This window comes from Struthio camelus, chromosome 1, assembly GCF_040807025.1.
Source record: "Struthio camelus isolate bStrCam1 chromosome 1, bStrCam1.hap1, whole genome shotgun sequence".
Classification (NCBI taxonomy): domain Eukaryota; kingdom Metazoa; phylum Chordata; class Aves; order Struthioniformes; family Struthionidae; genus Struthio; species Struthio camelus.
Window position 1 is genome coordinate 201,251,726 of NC_090942.1, and position 11,568 is coordinate 201,263,293.

The 11,568-nt window shown below is 45.9% G+C and overlaps 1 protein-coding gene and 1 long non-coding RNA gene across 8 annotated transcripts in view; both read right to left on the bottom strand.

Annotated features, from left to right (window-relative positions):
- WASF3 (WASP family member 3) overlaps positions 1–1,981 on the bottom strand; it is an 81,392-nt gene extending 79,411 nt beyond the window's left edge. For all 4 annotated transcript variants that reach the window (XM_068930194.1, XM_068930193.1, XM_068930190.1 and 1 more), the window contains exon 1: positions 1,876–1,981. The gene's annotated coding sequence lies outside the window, so the exon portion shown is untranslated. The remainder of the gene's footprint in view (positions 1–1,875) is intronic.
- A 2,268-nt stretch (positions 1,982–4,249) lies between these two features.
- Positions 4,250–10,962, bottom strand: LOC104151597 (uncharacterized). 4 transcript variants are annotated; one of them, XR_011138691.1, is made up of 4 exons: positions 10,773–10,962; positions 10,533–10,626; positions 6,796–9,571; positions 4,250–5,611 (listed from the first exon to the last, which is right to left on the bottom strand). It is a non-coding gene; the product is annotated as an uncharacterized lncRNA (long non-coding RNA). The 4 variants fall into 4 exon arrangements; XR_695816.2 differs by having other exon boundaries at positions 6,796–9,282; positions 9,481–10,626; XR_011138690.1 differs by having other exon boundaries at positions 6,796–6,891; positions 8,596–10,626.
- Positions 10,963–11,568: the final 606 nt, after the last annotated feature.

Here is an 11,568-nt window from a genome sequence, read left to right on the forward strand (position 1 = left end):
AAAACTAACCCTTCAGCAAGCAATAACAAAAGTTTGCTTTGAACAACTCATCTCAAAAATTCTGCTGGAAATAAATCTAGCTTCCATACTGCTCATGAGAAATATGGAAGTTGATGTTCTGGTCTCAAACTGAAGAGCTGCAGAGAGAACATCCTTTTTAGTGGACTTATTTAAGCCACTTTCTTGCAAAGTGACAATGACCTAGGGTCTTTAATTTAGTGTAGAAAGAGAATCGTCCTTCCAGCTTAGTACATTATCCTCCTCTAATGAGGAAATGCAAAATGACCTGTGACTGAACATAGTGCCTAACAAAACAATTCCTTGAGTCAAATATGAGGTTTAATCCTTGATTCGCAAAGTCTGCGAGCATTGTAACTTGTAGGTTTATGCTAACAGGTTTCCAACTGGGGTATTGTTCTCCATCATGTTAACCTCTATACATCAGAAGCGACACAACTGAACATCTGAAAAACAGATTACTGTGGTCTGGGAGACCATACTGGAGAACAAGAAATACAACCTGGTCTCATTACTTCATTCCCTTCTTCAAAAACATGCTATTAGCTGCCACGGGAAATATAGTATCAGGCAAGGTCAAAACAACAGTCAGCCTTGTATAATCATAATGTATTTTTTGATTCCCTGTACAAAACTTTATAAAAAAAAAAAAAAGCTAGCCTTACATGACATACAAGTCAAAATGACCTTCTTACCCTCAGGTTTAAAGTCTCTTGAAGTTTCTGGCTGCTTTCATAACTTGCCCCCATCTTTTTCTAAAGGAATACTTTCCCCTCATTGCCTGTAGCTTACAGAAAAAGCACAAAAAACTGCAGCTAGTCTATTCTCGCACAAAGTGCAAAAACTAAACCTTCTATCAAGCAATCTCAAAACTGCATCCAAAACCCATCACTCAAGTACACAGATTGCTGCTCAGACTGAAAATATCAGTCTCCCTTAGTTATCTGCAATGACTACTAAACTGCATCAAAAACTAGAAGAAAAAAAACCCACTTCTTAATCACTGTTCAGATTGCGTTGGGCATTCAGGAGTTGCGACAAATCCCTGCCTCTCCACGTCTGCAGTTACTCAAACCCCTGTTTTTTTTCTTTTTTTCCTGTGACATGTTCATGTAAAAAAGAAAAGGGAAAAACAACTGACAGAAATTTTTCTGCAAACACACGAGGAGGGGTTTAAAAAAAAAAAAAAAAGGCTAAAAAAGTTCCTGAGCTGTCAAGGACTTCCAGCGTCCTGTAAAGCCAAAGACGATTATTTTTCAGCACTTGAAGGCTACGGGACACCCGAGGAGACGCGCCGGTGTCACCCAGCGGTCGCGGGGCGGTAGGAGAGGGGCCACTCGCGGAGGGAAACACGCGTGAGGCGGCTGGGAGGCAGCCGCCCCGCCCGGGGGCCCACGGCCCACGCGCAGGATCGAGCAGCCGCCGCCAACCGCCTCTCCCCGCCCCGACATTTCCAACTTTGCGAAGCGGCCGCCTGACCCGGGCGGCGGCGTCGTTGTGCAACCGCCCCCCGAGGGAGACGGGGCGGCGGGGCCGCGCCCCCGCCCCCCACGCAGCCGAGGGCTCCACACAAAGCTCCCCCCGCCGATCCCCCCCCCCACCCCCGGCGGGCCGGGGCTCGCCGCCGCTCCACCCCGCAGCAGGGACCCGCGCCGCGGCCGCAGGGCACCAGCGCGGCCCTGAGGGGCTCCCGCCGGGCAGCGACGGGGATTATCGCCGGCGGCGGGCAGCGCTCAAGAGCGGCCAGCTCCCCTCAGCGCCCCTCCCGGCGGCCGCCGGGCGCTCAGGGAGGCAGGGGCCGCCGGGGCACCGACCCCCGGGCGCCGCCAGCCATGCGCGCTGCCCGCCGGCACCCACCTGGCGCCGCGCTGGCGCTCCCGCTCCCGCTCCGTCCCCGTCCCATCCCGCGCCGACCGCCGCCGCCGCCGCGCGGGCGCCTCGGCGGGCTACGCCTCCGCGCCCCGCTCCACCGCCCTCGCCCCGCCCCCTCGGCCGCCCTCGCCCCGCCCCCTCCCATCCCTTTTCCCTGTGCCAAGGGGGCGGGGCGAGGCCCGCCAATGGGAACCAGTATCTCTCCGCCAGCACTGCTGATCGGCGTGTAGAACGTCCAATAGAAAAGCCAGGAAGGAGGGGCGGGCTGTCAATCAACGGCCGCCAGCTGGGGTCCGTGAGAGGCCGTCTTGGCACGGGGGGAGGGAGCTGCCCGCGCCCCCGCTGGCCCTCAGTGCCGTCGCCGCCGCCGCCCCCGGATTCGCTCGGCCCGGCCCGGCCCGGCCCGGCCCGGCCCGGCCGCCGCGGCGCTGCCCGCCGCCGGCACCGACCCCTTCCCTCCAGCGCCCCGCGGCAGCAGCCGCCTCCCGCCCCTCCGGCTCTTCCCCCGACGCCACGTCGGCCCCTTCCAGCGCGCTTCTCTTCCCGCCGCACCGGCGGCGCCTCCGCTCCCGAAGAGGCGGCGCAGCGATGCAGCCGGGCCGCGGGGGCACCCCACCGGCCGCCCCCTGGCAAGTGCCTCTGCCCTCAGGCGGGCCCGTAGCCCCGGGGGGGCACAGCTGAGTGTCCGCTGGGCCCTCCTCAGCCCTGCCGCCCTGCCCCACACCCCGAGTGGGGTAGGGACACCCTCACACGCAGTCTCGCCCCGTGACAGGGGCCGTCTTGCGCCTCCCGCGTACCGCGGCCTGTTGTCCCACGGAGCTCTCCCACGGCAGCCCCTGCTCCGCGCAGAGGAGGCAGCCACAGCTGCCTTGGCCCAGCTCTAAGCAGGCATCCCACAGCACCTCGCTGGCCTCGCCCCGACAGCCGCGATCCCGCAGCTCCTTGCCTCACTGGCTTCCCCTCGACAGCAATGACTCTGCCCCTTGCCCACCCTTGCAACCCCGTTACTGAGGAACCCAGCTTCTGGTCACCAGGGCCCAGATAGGTTCACACGCACACATGCACACACGAGATCAGCCCGACTTGCTGGGTGAACAGTGGTGGGGGGCTGGAGGGTCTGGGGGCCTTTGCCCTGCCCAGGCAGATTGCACTGTGAGAGCGGCAGCTGCTGACATAGCCTGAACAATGTGCCCTGCCCTCCTGCGCCGAGGTTTCGTCCTTTGTGGTTATGCCTGTAACTGGGGCTTTTGTTTCTCCGCCGCAAACCCTTTTGAAAAAATAATTCGGACTTTATCACGTGAATACGATTTTGGAGGGGGGGGGGGAATGGAACAATTGCCAAATGAACTTCAGTGGCCCAGGGTGATTCAATAAGTAATCACAGCTGAAAATAGAGGTCATTGAACGCAATCTTAAGTCAATAAGTGCCCAGTCCTGTCTGGCAACTGCAAGTTTACTGAACTCAAGACCAACTGTACCACGGCCTCCATTCAGTTATGCACACTTTGCCTTATAGGAGAATAAAGCAAAGGCATAGGCTTGTTCACAATCACCTCCTTTTCACAAAAAAATCAATATTGATATTAATTTTAGAAAAATGATTTCTATTTAGGATACTAATATCAACAGTGCTAAGAAGCAGCAGTGGAAAACCACTGCTGTAATCATTCAAGGTTCATGGCAAAAAGCAATAAGTAGAGTGGTTTTCTTACACTGTTAAGTGCAGATGGTGACAGTTTTAAGATCACTAGCAAAGCAAACAGAAAATTAGAAATCATTAAGCAACACAAACCTAAAAGAAGGAAGCAACAGTCTTTTCTTCAATATAAGGGCCTGCTAGGACAAAAATCATAAGCAAGAATAGTCTCTGGGTTTTGAGGAAAAGCCATTCTAATCAAAAGGAGATTATTTTCCCTAACACGTATAGGTAGCAAGTCTCTCTTCAGACTTACAATCTCTCTTCAGAGACTGTAAAATAAAACTGATGGAAAATGACCTAGCATTATTAAAACACTGCTGCATTAATACTCATTCAGTAATACTTTTTCATACTGAAAATGAGATCTTGAGGTTTGAGAAATATTATTTTCAGACAGACCTATTACTACCAGTAATTTTTTTTTCTGCTCCATCGCTACAGGTGTCCTGTGTGATGCAATATATTAATGAACATTTATTTTGTTCTACCTGCTTTCCAATCTCTTGGATCCCTTCTCACCTTTATTTTTCTCCTCTGTATTCGTGACACTGTGACACCAATAGCTATTTTAACAATGTCTAAGTCGTGTAAAAATGGAACTCAGACAGAGTTTTTACTGCTATTTTGACCTTGTCTAAGAATTTGCAAATAAGGCAAATCTGCCAAACCATTTATATTTAATCTGCTTTAAGTTTACATTAAGGGACCAAAAAAAAGGTTGTTATCTGTAATGAATAATTCAATCAACTTTTGTCTTAACCGTTATTGTTTTTGAATGAAATCATGTCTTGGAAAACCAGTGGATTCGGAATTGGACTGACACATCAAGAAATGTCCAGGATTGATCTTTCTCCTATTAATTTCACTTGGACACAGAATCAGCTTTGAGAGGATAATGAAAATGCAGGGATATTGGAGACTGAAGTCAAGATGAATTAGCAGAAGTCAGCATAAAATTTTCATAATATCTGCTCATGCTATCACTGGCTTAGGTCAAATTTATAAGGACCTTCCTGTCTTGAATACTTAACTTCCCACCAAAAAAATACAACATAAGAAGAAATAGCATTTGGAAAGTCTATTACACATATTGTTGCTGACTCCTGAAGACCTGGCTTCATGATATGGAAATCTTTTTGTCTTTTAGGAAACACAGCATTGCTGAGTAATGTTAAAATAAATAGTCTTATGCGAAATGATTTACAATGCCACCGATAATCATTACAGCATCTCTGATTATTAATGGAACATTGATAGGTCCCTGAAGAGTTTCTTGCTGAATCAGCTTTTGAAATAAATTGCTTACTCTCCAGCCATAGCCGCACCCAATAAAAAAGGCCTCCATGTCTTAACTGAAGTAATTGATTTAGGCCCGTTAGAGGATACATGAAATGCACAACACAAGATCCTTTATGGGTTACTACGTTTCTGTTAATGGAGTTTCTTTTCCATTGCTGCATAACTAGTTAGCCTTCATAAGTCTATGCACGTATTTCTCATACTATTCATATTTTTAATATTATATTCATTATTGATATTTTCATACTATTGATATTTTTCAGGAATCTTTTCCTGAGACTATTAACTATTCCACTTTTTTTTTTGTTTTTCCTTTTAACACATATGTGTTGTTGGAATACTGAAAAACTAGCAAAATATATGAAACAAAGATGCAAGTAGATCCTCAAAGAAAACATTCAATGTAAGTTCAAAGAAGCATTCCGTGTAATCAATCTTGTGAAAAAAATGCAGAAAAACAAGAACAAAAGGAAGGCTAATGACTTTTCAAGACAGCTGCTTTCATCAACTAAACAAGAGTTGTAGTTCTGCCAATTAATAGTAAGGTCCATTAACCGTAAGTCATAAAAGGTATTTGCCATGTAAAACACTCATTTTTCTTTGCTGGCTCTGACACTTTGGTACAGCAGTATGTTAGGGTATCATCAGAAGGACTGGTGATCTGTAGCACGAGTGGACATAGATTCTCAATGATTTGACAACATTGTCAGTTGAAGAAGCTCCCTTTTAAAAAATAAACACACAAAAGACATTATTCCAAGTTCATGAGAATGTTAAAAAAAAAGAAATACAGAAAGTTGTAACTAGTAATGAGAGTGATGATTTAGCAGCTGTAGTATGAAGGGTACAGTAAGGACTAATAGGTTGAAGCTAAGTAAGGAAAAAGACTGAAGATCTAGTCTGAAAATGCAGAAAGGAAGGTAAACTCACAAAAATAGCTGGGACTCTGAGAACTGGATCGAGTGGTTCTCTGTTTCTCTCTGTTTCTTTTTTCTGCTGCATGCTCAAGGCTTTAGGTTTGCCATGGCTAATGAAGTTATCAGTCAAGTGAGTCAAAAACTACGGTATTGCCATTTTTTGAGGTTCAGAACAACCTTAGGAAGGTGCAGCAGGGAACTACAGGGATCAGAGATACCTTGGTTTATCCAGCAAGATTTTAGATCCAGACCCTTTTTCAAGATCTTGCAATGTCACAGCAGTGTCCAAGCTCTTTGGACATTAGCTACAGTCTATGGTATAAGATAGGGTGAAAGAAGAGTACTGAAAGAGAGAGCTGTGAGGGCAGAGTTAGCTATGTTAAAAGATTTTCCCTCTTTGTTTTTACTCAACTATAAAAAAATCACAATAGGTACCAATAACAAACGTTCATGGAATTGTTGGGACACACGTTCTATAGCAAGGAAACTTGGAGAGTACCATCAAAAATTAAAAAATATATGCCAGATGTGAAGGACTGTGTTTCAACCATAAAAGTATGCAAAACTCATCAGAAAAAGACTGTCATTGGAACATCTTAATTACTGACCTCAATGTCTTTCTCATAGGAATCAAATTCTAAACATGCATGATCATTTGTAGGATTACCATTGGATTACATTCTTCTCATGGCAGGGGACAAATGTGTGTATAAGCGGGCACAACATCTAGCAAAAACACTACCGAACTTTCCCTGGCCCAATGTAGGAGGCCCCTTAGGAGTCCTCTGATAAGCGCACATCCTGTTATATGACAGAAGAGCAGCGATGACACAAGCATGGGTGCTTTTCCAATAATAGTATAACACTGTTGATAAATATTCAACTTGTGAGTTGCTATAACCTCAACATCTTTTTCAGCAAAACTTCTGCCTAGTCAGCTCTTTCCCATCTTATATTAATGCACTTGATTTTTCCAGATTACATGCAGACCTTGCATTCTCCTTTTTGAAGTTCATCCTGTTTTCCAGACCAGCTGTCTCATTTGTCAAGATCATTTTGACTGCTACTCCACCAGGTTTGTGACATCTGCAAAAGTAATAAATATACTTTATATTTCATCATCTAGGTCACTGAAGAAAATGTTAAAAATTACCCAGCACAGCACACATCCCAGCCAGAATCTCAGCCAACCATTTTCCAGTGTAACAGCAAACCTTTGACAATTATTCTCTGATTACTGTTTTCCGACCAATTTTCTCCAGCTTGCTTGGAATGTCATCTAGTCAGGTTTTCTCCAGCTTGTTTATGTCATATAGCAATGTAAAACTCTTATTTATGCCAGCATTTTCAAGGGAACTGAAGTTAAACACTTTTGTATTGTTCATGTATTTGATATATTAAAGTTGATTACTTTTCTCTTGCATCTGGAAAATGACACATATTTGTACAAGAGACACAAAATGATGTTTTGAGAATTGCCAGTGAAAGAGCTGGGCAGTTCGGACACCAGGAAGCAAAGGTCAATTTGCATTCACATAAGACCGTTCAATTTTGAGCATGCAGTAAGTAATTGATATTTGAGTGTTTGCCCGCAAGACTGAGGATCAATATACATAGAGTGGAAGGCCCCCTCTCATCTCTTGTATGCCATATTATCATTCCCCTATGCTTCCTTGGTATACCTCAATAATGTATCTAGCAATAGTGTATTCATTGAAAATATTGGCTTAGAGATGCGCAATGAGTTAGTTGACCACGTTTTGCTCAGACTTCATAAGGAGTACGGACTGGTCAGTGATCTCTGTATAAGAGAGGGACTTCAGCTTTCTTCAGGGAGCTTCACTACTTCCCCCAGCCCTCTCAAACGGCTATATTACTCTAAATATTCTCTTCCACCATAAGCCCTCCAAAGGTTTCTTCCTTTGGCAGCTCCAGACACTATAGAGTGAACTCCTCTTTTGAGCAGCTCTGGTGAAAGAAGGTGCCTCAAATAGGGAAAGCTGAATAAAGATCAAGATTAACAGCAAAGCTATTTCCTGCTTCAGCAGTACCGTCGATTCTGTTTTGATCAAAAAACACACTAGATATTAATTTTGAACCATAATCAGAATGAAAGTTAGATATTCATCAAAGTATTAAAATAGTTGAAATGCTGTCAGTTTGAAAGAACAGCTTACTAAAAATAAAAGGAGATGAGATGGGTATTTGAAAACCAACCAACTTTTTTACAAGGCAAGGCTTTATGCATAATTAATATGCCACTGGGGGATTTTTCAGCAAATAAATATAAAGCTAAACTGTTCAATTAACAAGATATATTTCAGCTACTTGCTACTGCTTCTTCTAATAGGATACTCCTCTTCCCCAGCAGTCTGGAATGTTATTGAAATTAGCTAAGGGTGAGATGAAGCTGATGATAGTTTAAAATATAGAGCTTGAAAACAGAGAAAAGGGGGCTTATTTTCACAAATAAACACACTTTTAATCTTGAAATCACAGTCTTTCTTTGCAATGGAGTTGAGACTGCTATATTGCTCAGATTTGTTCTGTGACGTGTATTTTTAATTGTCCTTAACATAACTTTATCATTTATATTCTGTACCTTTTATACCGCTTTTTGGCTGAAGCTAATACAATTTAGCTATGTTTTACATTAGAAATCATTCTCTTCCTCAAAACACAATGCACATTTTAATATGAGGAGCTGAAAATAAATCACCGTGTTAGGTCTCTCTCTTGCACATTATATCCCAAGCCGCCCATTGACTGCAATTACACTTGTGTACTCACAGAGCATGAGGCATCAATCTCTTCAGATATCAGTCATGAGTTCAGTCCTGCTAACTGCAAAGCTCCCTTGCCCTTCTGTTATCTTAGGGCCTTTGGTCGAGCTACTTGTGGGATTAAAGTTTCACCAGTACTTTCCGGGTTGATATGCTCAACTCTTTGTAGGATTAATCTTTACATTAAAAAAACAGGAAAGACAACATCTTCTGTGGGTTTTAACTGTGCCTGAAAGCTGCACAGACGCCTACAGTCTTCAGGAAAGACGACTACATTCCTAACTCCATTCCCATATACAATTCACATTCATTTGCCCCAGTGCACAAGCAAACCCTACCCAAGTGCATTCAAAATGGAATAGGCAATAGGCTTTGCAGTGCACTCTAAGAATGCTCAGTGCATCAAAAGGAACAGGAGTGCAAAACCCCGTACGGTAATTAAGCTTTACTGGGAAATCAAGCATATGTCATATACAATATGCTGTCTCTTCTGCTTCCCTTCCCCCTCCTCCCCCTCCTATTTTGGGTAGAAAGGAATCCACAAATAGAGTAAAGGGAAGATTTTAAGAAAATCTTAACAGCAGATACTGCACTGTAGAAAAATCTGTTGTTTGGATAATAACATTAGAGAAGGAATCCTTAACTGATACAGGAGAGAAAGAACTAGCAACCTCAGCAGGACAGCACAAAACACCTGTCAAAATAAAGAAATCTTAGTTAATCCACAGAAAGGATGATTGGGAAGCTCTATGAGAGAAGCAGAGCAATAGAGCCCTTATGAAATGTAGATGCTCAGGGAGGCAAGGCGGAAGGGAGGAATAAAGGCTATCTGCTCATTTAGTTTTAACTGGAATCTGAGATGGCTGTCTTTCCTACCATACATCAAACTGACCTCCGGAACTCAGGAACCAAAACAGTTCAATACAGACTGTCTGCAGTTGTTTTTTTTGATTCTCCTTTTCAACTCGTGCCTCATGGGAAACCTTACCAAAAAAAAAAAAAATCAGTTTAGAAACAACTTTCATTATACAGCATATTTTCCTGATTATGAGGCACTTTAAGAACAAGAAAAAGCCATCTGCTGTAACTTGGCTGCTCTTTCCATTTTAGGTTAATCCACATTTCTGTTTTTTTCATCATCATTCCTAATTAAATCCTTCTCCAACACAAATTTAGATGGTTTTACAATTTTTATTCAAACCTTTGTATTCAATTCCAGTTCTCCTGGCAAAGAATCTGACAAATTCATCATCTCTTATATGAATTACTTCTGCCTAAACTTTCTACACATATACAATTTTCCATCTTTAAACCGATCTCTGGAGGAAAGGACTGCAAACTCCCACGTGACTAATAGCCCCAGCTTTGTGCTGGATGCTGAAGTACAAAGGCATCGTAGCATACCTTGAATCTTAAAAAAAACTGCTTGTACAGAGTTCCTGTGTGGAGCTTTCTGTTAACTTCTACTCTACATGTATAGGAGGCTACTGGAAGGAGCTGTCGCGTTCTGCTTTGTGCACTCAGAGCATTGCACCGTGCCCTGTCTCTTGGGGAGACATTTGATTTTTATTCTGCCTAGTTCTATCCATTGCCCCTTAATCTAACACAAAAGCATCTGCGCGGGGAGCAGTACGGCGGGAAGCACTTGCCCTGCAGTTCAACCACTGCCTCTCCTATTTCCGCCTTGTTAATGAACAGCGAAACAAAAAAACAAGCCGACAAGTCTGAGCTTCTTTTAGATATCACAGTGGGCACATGGCATGGCTTCTCCCAGGCATACTGATCGCTTTTACCACATTTATAGTACTCCCATAAATGCTTCTTGGAGCAGCTCCAGGCAATCGTAATTAATTCTCGGTGGGATGCTCATGGTGGTCACCCTGCATCCGAAAGGTCAGGACTTTGTCTGTGCCTTTACAACAGCAGTAAAAATTAAATACCCACTTTCCTCAAAGGTCATCATCAGCCGAATACACATAACGATCAGTCTCAGTCAGCTGCCTGGTCCCTGCTGTTTCTCATTATTTCTGCAGCTATCCTAAAAATTAAAAAGAAATACATAAACAAATGGAAACAGAAGCCATTTTCCGGTGTTGAGCTAATCCTCCGTCCGGTGCGAGCAAGTGACAAAGGCAAAACAGCAAAAGCGCCGTCGCCCCCGCCAACGCGCGCAGAGCCGTTCACCTGCGGGCGCTCCGGCTTTAATTAATCCCCCTGGCTTCTTAGGAGGGCTAAAAGAGGGACACCCAGGCTGGCACACATCTGTTGCGCAGGAGTTCAAGGTGAAAGCCCACGTAGCCCGCAGGAAAATGTCACTCCAGGATTTTCTCTCTTGACGGCGGCCACCGGCGCCTCAGCACCACGGACAGGGCGCGCCCCGCCCGCCGCCCGCCCGCCGCCGCCGGCGGGAAACGGCCGTCAGCGCGGCTGGCGGCGGCGCCTCACGGCGGCGGCAGGGCGGCCCTCTAATGGCGGCCGGCGGCCCCTCGCGGCGCCCCCCTCACGGCGGCCGCCGCCGCGCTGACGGCAGGCGCCTCCCCGGGCCAGGGCCGCCGCCGGCCGCGGGCCCCGCAGCGCGCCGCGAGCGTCAGCCGGCTTCCTGACGCGCGTCTTTCTCTCCTTTACAGCCAAGGCTCCGTTTTGTTCTCGTGCCCTTTGAAAAGGGCAATCTGAAATTCGTTTGGGGTTGTGCTTTGGTTTGATTTGCTTTGGTTCCCCCCCCCTCCCCCCTTAACGCTTCGCATCTTGCAGCCTGGCGGCTTGGCCAAGGGGGAGGAGGGAGGAGACGTGAACATGGGCAAAGCACAAAAATAAGGGAAAGACACAGGGCAGCGTGCACCCAGGCGAGGAAGGAGGCCTCAACGGGTGGCACGCGCGAAATAAAGCCCGTTCTGGGTCCGCTCAAACCGCCCAGCTGCTCACCGCTGCTGTCTCCGTGAGGGGCGAACTTCGGTAATCGAGCCGAGTTTTTCTTTCCGTT